We start from the raw sequence: 10,523 nt of genomic DNA on the forward strand, positions 1-10,523 counted from the left end.
GGAGGAAATTCTGGGATGATGGCAGCTGAAGCATGTGTCCTACAGCTTTTTTACCCTAGCTCAAATCCAACTACCAGCTGAAGGTTTGTGCTCTATAGGATTCTGGGAGTAGTGCTCAGCCTTCTGGCCAAGATAGGAACCTTGAGATAGGGGAAAACCCTGGAGCAAAACTTAGTTATTACAGGGAGCTTGAGCCATGGAGATCCATGGCCAACGTGATCCTAGAAATACCTGTTGGCCACCCTGTTCCTGAGGACCTGAGGTAAGACTGCAACATGGATGGGGTTCTCTTACCCCTGAGAGCTGTAGTCTTTATTCCTGAGGAGATAGAGAGCAGGGAGACTTCCTCCAGAGGTTTCATCTGGGAAGAGGCATTCTGCCACCTGGGTTGGTCCCTAGGGTCAGAGGCTGTTGTGCTTTTCAATGTTCCCAAGTTCGTTGCCACTCTTGATAGCTTAACCTGGGTCCCAAGAAAGAGTAGAATCAGGAGTTCACAAAGGAAAATTCAGTGCACCGAGGGGTTCTCAACAGCCACAGAGAGCAATGACAACACTCAGACGGGTAACTCCTTTGAATACAACTGCTAGAGGAGACAGGCATTGGTCTTATTTTTAAAAAAATAAGTACTTAAGGAGAGTCATATAGCATTTTAAAAAGACCTCTTAGAAGCAGAAAACAAAACAAACACAAAACAGAAACAGCCATGATTTTTACATTTAAAAATTAGGGAGAGGATGATCCTATTGAAAACCATTTTAAAGACATGGAAATTCAGGTGAAAGAAAAATCTTAGAGCAAGGATCAGAAATACAAAGAGACAAAAATCATGAGGAAAAAAATGAGGTCTGAAGAACAGATCCTGGAGGCCTAAGATGTGAATAATAGAAGTCCAGAGAAGGTAGACTCCGGGAGAGTTTGATGATAGATGTAGGTGGGAGTTGATGGAGAGGAAATGCCAAGGAAGGCTCCAATGCTTCTGGTTTGGGCAGGTGGGTAGACGGTAGTGCCACTGCCCAAAACAGACCATCCTGGAAGATCAGTGGGTTGTGGGTCAAGGAGGGCAGGTGGGGAGTGATGAGTTCAGCTGTGTTGAGCTTGAAGCGCTTACGGACATAGAAGTGGAGACATTGACTAGCTGTTTCAATGTAGTTATAGAGTTCAGAGCAGAGATGCCTGGCTGGAGATACAGAATGGAAAACTACCAACCTTTAGTGCCCTGGAATAAAGGGCATAGATGAGAGTCCCTGGAGTGAGAGGCAAAAAACAAAACAAAATAAACAAAACCCCAAACTTTGATAGGTGCAGCAAATCACCATGGCATGTTTACCTATGCAACAAACCTTCTGGCACATTTACCCCAGGACTTAAAATAAAAATAAAAATAAACCAATAAACAAAAAAACTCCCAAAACTGTATGGATGAAGGTGGCAGTGTGACCAATCTCTTCCTTCCTTTCCCCTTTTCTCCCCTACTCTTTTTTTTTTTTTTTTTTTTTTTTTGAGGCGGAGTCTCGCTCTGTCGCCCGGACTGGAGTGCAGTGGCCGGATCTCAGCTCACTGCAAGCTCCGCCTCCCGGGTTTACGCCATTCTCCTGCCTCAGCCTCCCGAGTAGCTGGGACTACAGGCGCCCGCCACCTCACCCGGCTAGTTTTTGTATTTTTTTTTAGTAGAGACGGGGTTTCACCGTGTTAGCCAGGATGGTCTCGATCTCCTGACCTCGTGATCCGCCCGTCTCGGCCTCCCAAAGTGCTGGGATTACAGGCTTGAGCCACCGCGCCCGGCCCTTCTCCCCTACTCTTAATTCTACATTTCGCCTGCTTTACATGTCCTTTCTTATTACCTGATATGAGACTTGCTGGGGAAAGGGAGCGCAAGAAGAAAAGAAAAGAGGAGAAAAAAAGAACATAAGGAAGAATAGTGAGGGCATACCCTAAAATGGGGATGCTGTGGTAAATCTGCCCTCTGATCACCAAGGCAGAGGTGTGATCCATGAGAACGCAGTCTCTCATAGGCGTGCTCTCACAGCCAGGCACCATAGTTATCTTTCCTGAGACATAAAAGGAAAAGTAGAACTAGCATCTATTGAGCAACTGCTATGCTGGACATGCTCTTTAGTACTCATTCTCTCATTTAATTTTCTTCAATAATCTCATTATATAAGGAAAGCAAAACTCAGAAAGGTTGAGAAAGTTCCCCCAATATCACACAGTTGGAAAGCAACAGGGTTAAATTAATCTGTGCAAATCTGAAGCCCTTGCTTTTCCTGCTGTACCACAGAACATCTGTACTAGAGGCAGCAGGCAGCAGATTTAGATACTGATCCACATGACTTTATTTGTATTTTCACTGGGCTTTTGTTATCTCAGGACATTCAAAGATTTACACTCTCTCTTCTGTCAGAGTTAAGTACACACTGCCAGCTTGACCTTTCAATCTGGGCTGCTCTTTGCTTCTCCCAAGTTACCAGCCAGCTCAGATAAAGGGAGAGAAATGAACTATTATTCTTTCTGGAAGTTGAGTGGCTGCTTCTCTCTAAATATCTAGAAAGCCAATCTTCTGTGAATTAAGCTCTTTCATCAGCTATTAGCTAGATCCTAAATCATTGATAAGAGGGATAACCCCTCAATTCATTGATTGACATCTTGAGAGTTTATCAACTCTAAATAATAAAAGCAGCAACATCTGAGACAATAGTCAGCATTTATTCAATCTAAGAGAAGAAGCAGTTCTTGTTTTCAACTTAGAAAAATGCCTCCTATTCTCAGAATTCAGATAAGTGGCATTTCTTCTAACTTTATTATATATGTATGTGTGTGTATACACACACACACACAAAAGCAACACCAACAGGGTCTCTTGCATATAAAGCACACTGTATTACATGCTGAAGACTCAATAAAGTAGAAGGTTAAGTTCTAGATTTCTCTGGATCCTCTACATTTTAAATATTCACTTATGTGGTCCTCCTCAATGCAATTGTTGAAATTTTATCATTAAAAAAAAATTTGGAGACTCTGGTTATTATAGGGATATCCTTATAGGTCTCTTAACAACTTGGCAATTATCTTAGGGTGACTGAGCATGCATAATATGCTCTAGGCAATTCATTTTTTTTTTTCTTTTTTTTTGAGAAAGTCTTGCCCTATTGCTCAGGCTGGAGTGCAGTGACATGATGTCAGCTCACTGCAACCTCTGCCTCCTGAGTTCAAGCAATTCTCCAGACTAAGCCTCTTGAGCAGCCAGGACCACAGGTGTGCACCATCATACTTGGCTAAGTTTTGTATTTTTATTAGAGATGGGGTTTCACCATGTTGGTCAGGCTGGTCTTAAACTCCTGCTCTCTAGTGATCCACCTGCCTCAGCCTCCCAAAGTGGAGATTGCTGGGATTACAGGGATGAGCCACTGCACCTGACCTGCACTAGGCAAATCTATGAAATTCAGCAAAAATTTAGGGAATGATGGTTAGCCATGTGTGTGTTATGCCCCAAAATTAAAGAGGAAAATACTGCGTTGCTGCTCTTTGCTTACTGCTCTAGAGAGGGCAAACAGGTAAAGAAATAAAAGTTGAGCTTGTGAGTAAAGATGGAAGACTGAGCATAAAGATTATATGTAGATGTATCTCCTCTTTCTGAAAGATCCTTTAAAATAATAGTAAAATAATAATAAAAAGTTATCTCTCTATAATGAAGAGAATGAGAAATTTCAGCAAATTTCTTGAAGATAGAAAATAGGTGAAATGGTGATACCTGGTGAAGTAGAGGAAAGGGGGGGCTACTACTAAGGAGAAAACTTGTGTTATGTCAAGTTAAATTCAAAGCTAAAAGGAGGCATAGGAACTGAAGACATTAGGCATAATGGAGAGTGAAGTGGCATGTGGGGTTATAAACAGAGGCAATCATTGGAACTATGTATGGGACAGTCAACATCTCCCTCACTCCCCACACTAAACAGTAACATTGAGGCATTTTGCCCCCTCAACTTATGCAAACAAACAAGCAAAACCACACAAAATACAGGGATTATCTCTGAGGAAATTAAATGAACTTTATGGCAGACCAATAAAGGAAGTTCAACATCTGACTAATAGGAATCCTACAAAAAGAAAGTAGAGCCATTTTGGCTTTCTGAGTAGCACCATGGTGGTTGGCAAGAACCAAGTGTCTTACTAAAGGTGGCAAAAAGGGAGCCAAGAAGAAGGTGGTTGATCCATTTTCTAAGAAAGATTGCTATGATGTGAAAGCACCTGCTATGTTTAATATAAGAAATATTGGGGCCGGGCGCGGTGGCTCAAGCCTGTAATCCCAGCACTTTGGGAGGCCGAGACGGGCGGATCACGAGGTCAGGAGATCGAGACCATCCTGGCTAACACGGTGAAACCCCGTCTCTACTAAAAAATACAAAAAACTAGCCGGGCGAGGTAGCGGGCGCCTGTAGTCCCAGCTATTCGGGAGGCTGAGGCAGGAGAATGGCGTAAACCCCGGAGGCGGAGTTTGCAGTGAGCTGAGATCCGGCCACTGCACTCCAGCCCGGGTGACAGAGCGAGACTCCGTCTCAAAAAAAAAAAAAAAAAAAAAAAAAGAAATATTGGAAGGACACTAATCACCAGGACCCAAGGAACCAAAATTATATCTGATGGCCTCAAGGGTCATATGTTTGAAGTGAGTCAAGCTGATTTGCAGAATGATGAAGTTGTATTTAGAAAATTCAAGATGATTACTGAAGATGTTCAGGGCAAAAACTGCCTGACTAACTTCCATGGCATGGATCTTACCCATGACAAAATGTGTTGCATGGTCAAAAAATGGCAGACAATGATTGAAACTCATGTCGATGTCAAGACTAATGATGGCTACTTGTTTAATCTGTTCTGTGTTGGTTTTACTAAAAACGCAACAATCAGATACGGAAGACCTCTTATATTCAGCACCAACAGGTCCGACAAATCCAGAAGAAGATTTGCAAATAATGACCTGAGAGGTGCAGACAAATAACTGGAAAGAAGTGATCAATAAATTTATTCAATAATTGAAGCATTCTAACTGGTATCTCATTGTGGTTTTGAGATGGTATCTCATTGTGGTTTTGATTTGCATTTCTCTGATGGCAAGTGATGATGAGCATTTTTTCATGTGTCTGTTGGCTGTATGAATGTCTTCTTTTGAGAAGTGTCTGTTCATATCCTTTGCCCACTTTTTCATGGGTTTTTTTTTTCTTGTAAATTTGTTTGAGTTCTTTGTAGGTTCTGGATATTAGCCCTTTGTCAGATGAGTAGATTGCAAAAATTTTCTCCCATTCTGTAGGTTGCCTGTTCACTCTGATGGTAGTTTCTTTTGCTGTGCAGAATGTCTTTAGTTTAATTAGATCCCATTTGTCAATTGTGGCTTTTGTTGCCATTGCTTTTGGTGTTTTAGATGTGAAGTCCTTGCCCATGTCTATGTCCTGAATGGTAATCATTAAAAAGTCAGGAAACAACAGGTGCTGGAGAGGATGTGGAGAAATAGAAACACTTTTACACTGTTGGTGGGACTGTAAACTAGTTCAATCATTGTGGAAAACAGTGTGGCAATTCCTCAAGGATCTAGAACTAGAAATACCATGTGACCCAGCCATCCCATTACTGGGTATATACCCAAAGGATTATAAATCATGCTGCTATAAAGACACATGCACATGTATGTTTATTACGGCACTATTCACAATAGCAAAGACTTGGAATCAACCCAAATGTCCATCAGTGACAGACTGGATTAAGAAAATGTGGCACATATATACCATGGAATACTATGCAGTCATAAAAAAGGAGGAGTTCGTGTCCTTTGTAGGGACATGGATGCAGCTGGAAACCATCATTCTCAGCAAACTATCACAAGAACAGAAAACCAAACACCGCATATTCTCACTCATAGGTGGGAATTGAACAATGAGAACACTTGGACACAGGAAGGGGAACATCACACATCGGGGTCTATTGTGAGGAGGGGGGAGGGATAGCATTAGGAGATATACCTAATGTAAATGACTAGTTAATGGGTGCAGCACACCAACATGGCACATGTATACATATGTAACCTGCACGTTGTGCACATGTACCCTAGAACTTAAAGTATAATAAAAAAAGAAAAAATTATTGAAGCAATAAATTGCTTCATCCAGACAACATTGAAAAAGACATAGAAAAGCCTTGCCAATCTACTTGTCCTCTCCATGGTGTCTTCGTTAGAAAAGTAAAAATGCTGAAGAAGCCTGAGTTTGAATTGAGAAGACTCATGGAGCTTCATGGTGAAGGTAGTAGTTCAGGAAAAGCTACTGGGGATGAGACAGTTGATAAAGTTGAACGAGCTGATGGATATGAACCACCAGTCCAAGAATGTGTTTAAAGTTCAGACTTACAATAGTAGCAAATAAAAAGTCCTATTAGTGAAAAAAACAAACAAACAAAAAACAAACCAGAAAGTAGAGAAAATACAGGAGAGAAAATTGCCAACGAAATAATAGAAGCAAATTCTTAGAGCCCAAGAGCAAAGTTTCCATATTGAAAGAGTCCACCACATTCCCAGTGTAACAAATACAAATGACTCAAACCTTGATGTCTCATCATGAAATGTAACACTCAAGGATGAAATTCCTAAAGGCTTCCAAGAAGAAAACTAACAAAAATAGAGTGCCCACAAAGAAACAATACACAAGCTAGCAGTGGACTTAGCAGTAGCAGCACTGGATGTTGGTAGACCATGTAGAAATGTCAACAAGTTTTTGAGGGGAAAAAAAAGTTAACCTAAAGTTCTACAACTAGACTAATAGTCAAATGTGAGGGTAAAATTATTTTTAGACTGGGAATAGAAAATTTTATCTCCCATGCACCTTTCTCAGGAAGTTGCTTGAGAATGTACTACATCTAAATGAAGAAGTAAACTAAGAGAAAGAAATGAGATCCAGGATATGGAGGATCCAACCCAGGAAAGTGACAAAATCCAGCGAGTAGTCCTGGAGACTGGCTCAGGATATTGGACTGGGACAGGTCTGTTAAGGGGAAGAGTTGCAACTGTATAGTATGATTGAGAATTTTTTATTTTTTATTTTTAGCGTCTTTTCCAATGCATTAGTGGTTTAGCTAGAACCCAGAAGTCAGTATTGACATGTTAAGTTTTTTTATTATTTAAACTGCATTCTAATTTATATTGTGATTTCTTTGTTATTTAGATGGTGTATTTCTTAATTTCTAAACTTATGGGGCTTCAATTAATCTTTTACTTACTGATTTCTGGTTTAATTGCATTGTGGTTAAAGACACTTGGTTTGATTTCTATCCTTTGGAATTTGTTGAGATTTGCTTTATGGCGTAGCATATGGTAAATTTTTGAAAAGTGTTCTGAGTGTGCTTGAAAAGAATGTATAATTCGCAGTTGCTGGGTACAGTGTTCTAAATATGTCAATTAGGATAGGTTTGTTACACATGTTATTCAAATTTTCTGTATCCTCACTGATTTTTGCCTGCCTGTTTTATCAATTTCTGAGGGACGTGTATTTAAATCTCCCACTGTTTTTATAGATTTGCTTATTTTCTTAGTAGTTCAGTCAGATTTTCCTTCATTTATTTTGAAACTACATTATTAAGCACATAAAAATTTTAAAGTGTTATGTCTTCTTGGTAAATTAAGCCTTTTATCATAATGAAGTATTCTCTTAATCTCTAGTAAAAGGCTTTTTGCCTTTAGCTCTATGATAGAACTTACCAGCCTTCTTCAAGGTAGCTTTTGTATGACATATTTTTTCTATTATTATAATTTTTTTTACTGTAAGCCTCTCTGTTTCCAGTTCTACATGTATCTCTTGTGAAGAGCACATGGTTGTGTTTTGTTTTTATGTCCAGGTGGATAATCTTCGCTTTTAATTGGAGCATTGAGTCTACATACATTTAATATAGCCATTGATTCATGTGAGTGTAAATCTCTCATCTTACTCTGTGCCTTTCAGATTGATTTTTCAAAAAGCATTTTCCTCTTCTATTAGCTTTGAAGTTACATACTTTTATTATTCTTTCATTGATTACCTAAGAGATGACAACCTTTACTTATCATGGTTCACCATCAGTTGGCACTTTTACCCTCTCCCCAGAAAATGCAAAGATCTAAGGTACTTAAACTCCATTTATCCCCTTCTGACTTATATGCCATTGTTGTCATGTATTTTAGCTTATGCATATTTTAAACTCCAATGACATATTTATTATTGGTTTATAGAGCCAACACTGCACATGTATTTTCCTTTTTCATTTCTTTCCACATCTGTGTCATTTCATCTGGAATAATTTTTCTCCCACTTGAAACACTCACGTTAATGTTTTCTTTAAGGCACATCTGGATGTGACAAACTCTTTTGGTTTTGTTTGTCTGAAAATGCTTTTATTCTAAATTCACTTTTGTTTGCTGCCTCCAGTGAGAATTTTCATTTGCTTCTTTGAGGCAACCGGGGGCCTGAGCAATCAGGGTCACCTTAATCCTATTTCAGTGGTGGAGTAGATTGGAAGTTGAGCTGGTCACTGCAAAGGCTGGAACACCCTGGTTCATCCTCACAGCATTTCAAGGTTCCAAACAAAAACAGGAGGAGCTGATTAGGTTTTCCTCATAAATTTGGTCCCTCTACTACCTGGAGGCTTTCAAAAATTCTTGAATTAACAAATATACCTAAGGGAAAGATGTTGGTCTCACTTCTCTATATTTCCAATCTTCTAGGTATTGGCTTGGTGATTTTTCACTATCCTGTTAGCTCTCCAATATTTTCAGATGACTTCTTCCCTTCTTTTTCCCTCAGCTCCTTTGTCCCTCTCTCTTTCTCCCCTCCTTCTTTTCCTTCTTTTCTTCTTTCCCTCCTTTCTTTATTCTCCCTTCCTTCCTTCCCTCTCTTTCCTCTTCTCCATTATTCCCTCCTTTCTCCTTTCCTCCCTTCTTTCCTTTTTTGTTCTTTCCCTCCCTATTTTCATCCTTTCTTTCTTCCTTTTTGTGTGAGAAAAGTTTTGGTGCATAAAGGAGTGTTTTTCAAGTTAAGTGAAACATTTTCTTACATGTAGAAAACCTAATTTTCCAGGAGTGTTCTATAACTGAAGCAACCTAAAACACACAGATGTTTTTGTAGAGATCATTTCAATGTAATGAAGACTGCTTGAGCTCCAAATGTTTGTCAGCACTGTGTTAGGTACAATTGCTGCCTTAAGGAACTTATGGTCTTGTAAGGGTGACAAACCCATAGGAGATAAGTACATATAACAGAATGATTGTTGACAAGACATCTATTTTGTTGTATTGAATTATTCTCGATAGAGAAATATTCATCCCTGAAACAGAGAAGTCCAGGCACTGAAAACCATTTACAACAGGAAGCAGAGTTTTATTATGCAGAATACAGCAAAGTCCTGATGCTCACATAATGCACATGATGAGACTTTCTAAATTTTCTTTCAGAACATTCTCATTTATCTTTTCAGGATCCTCATCCTTCTTATGAGAAAAAAGAGAATAAATCTCTTATTTTAAAACTGATTTCATCTAAACAGTTTAAGACGGATCTTTTCAAAATGTAGAATCAGAGCCATAGGATGACAGATGTGTACCTATCTGTGGGATCAAGCACTCGATGTCTTTCCCCTAGTCAGAGGGCTTGATCCTACCAGCCCAGCTTCAAGACCAAAGTCCAACCCAGATTAAGAAGTAGAAGAGCAAGTCCCAGTCCTGATATTTACTGTATCTATGACCTTGGGCAAGTCATCTGTGTGACACCCCCTCCCCTATTTGACAAGTAGGAGATATTCAATAAATGTTGAACCAAGCATCTTTGTCTCATTTTCTATACCTGAAAAATGTGAGTAGATGCTGTTGTGAGAATATAGTAAATGAGATAATGCAGGTGACAAGCCTTTGTAAATGGTAAAGGACAATACAGATTGGGGAGGATTGAATGGTACACATATCTGGTCATGTCAATGCTGAGTTGATTTTCTTATCCTCAAACTGGATATAAGATTCATGGTTAAAGTACAGCTGTTTTTTTTTTTTTTTTTTTTTTTTTTTTTGTGGGAGGTGGTTAACCTCAGCGAGGTTCATGCTGTCTTTTGATGACAGGATATTGGAGGAAATAAGATACTCTTTAAAGTCAAATGAGAGGAGTGGAAAACAAATCATCTCCACTGGCAATGCTAGTGAGCTCTAATGAAAAACAAGGGCTGTCTTTTATCCAATGATCATATTTTCTTCCTGAGCCTAACCTAATTGTATTATTGAATGTTCTGGAGCCCTCCTCACCCTCACTTATTAAACTATTATAATCCTTTACTTATGGGTTTTAAGATATCATTATGGTCTCCTCCCCCTAATGAAATGAAAGGTTTTAACTGAGTTAGCTCATCAACAGTCCCTGATGAAGCCTGACAAATCTCTTTTTGGACTACATAGGCTTGATAACAATAATGCCAGGGCACATTCTTTCTCTAAACTCACTTTTCTGAGCTAGATGAGTGATCAGAAAGCA

At 39.3% G+C, this 10,523-nt stretch overlaps 1 pseudogene; it reads left to right on the plus strand.

Annotated features, from left to right (window-relative positions):
* The first annotated feature begins 206 nt into the window (after positions 1 to 206).
* Positions 207 to 6,379, plus strand: LOC117076572 (annotated as a pseudogene).
* The last annotated feature ends 4,144 nt before the right edge of the window (positions 6,380 to 10,523 follow it).

Source organism: Trachypithecus francoisi, unplaced genomic scaffold, assembly GCF_009764315.1.
Source record: "Trachypithecus francoisi isolate TF-2019V2 unplaced genomic scaffold, Tfra_2.0 Lachesis_group5, whole genome shotgun sequence".
Classification (NCBI taxonomy): Eukaryota; Metazoa; Chordata; class Mammalia; order Primates; family Cercopithecidae; genus Trachypithecus; species Trachypithecus francoisi.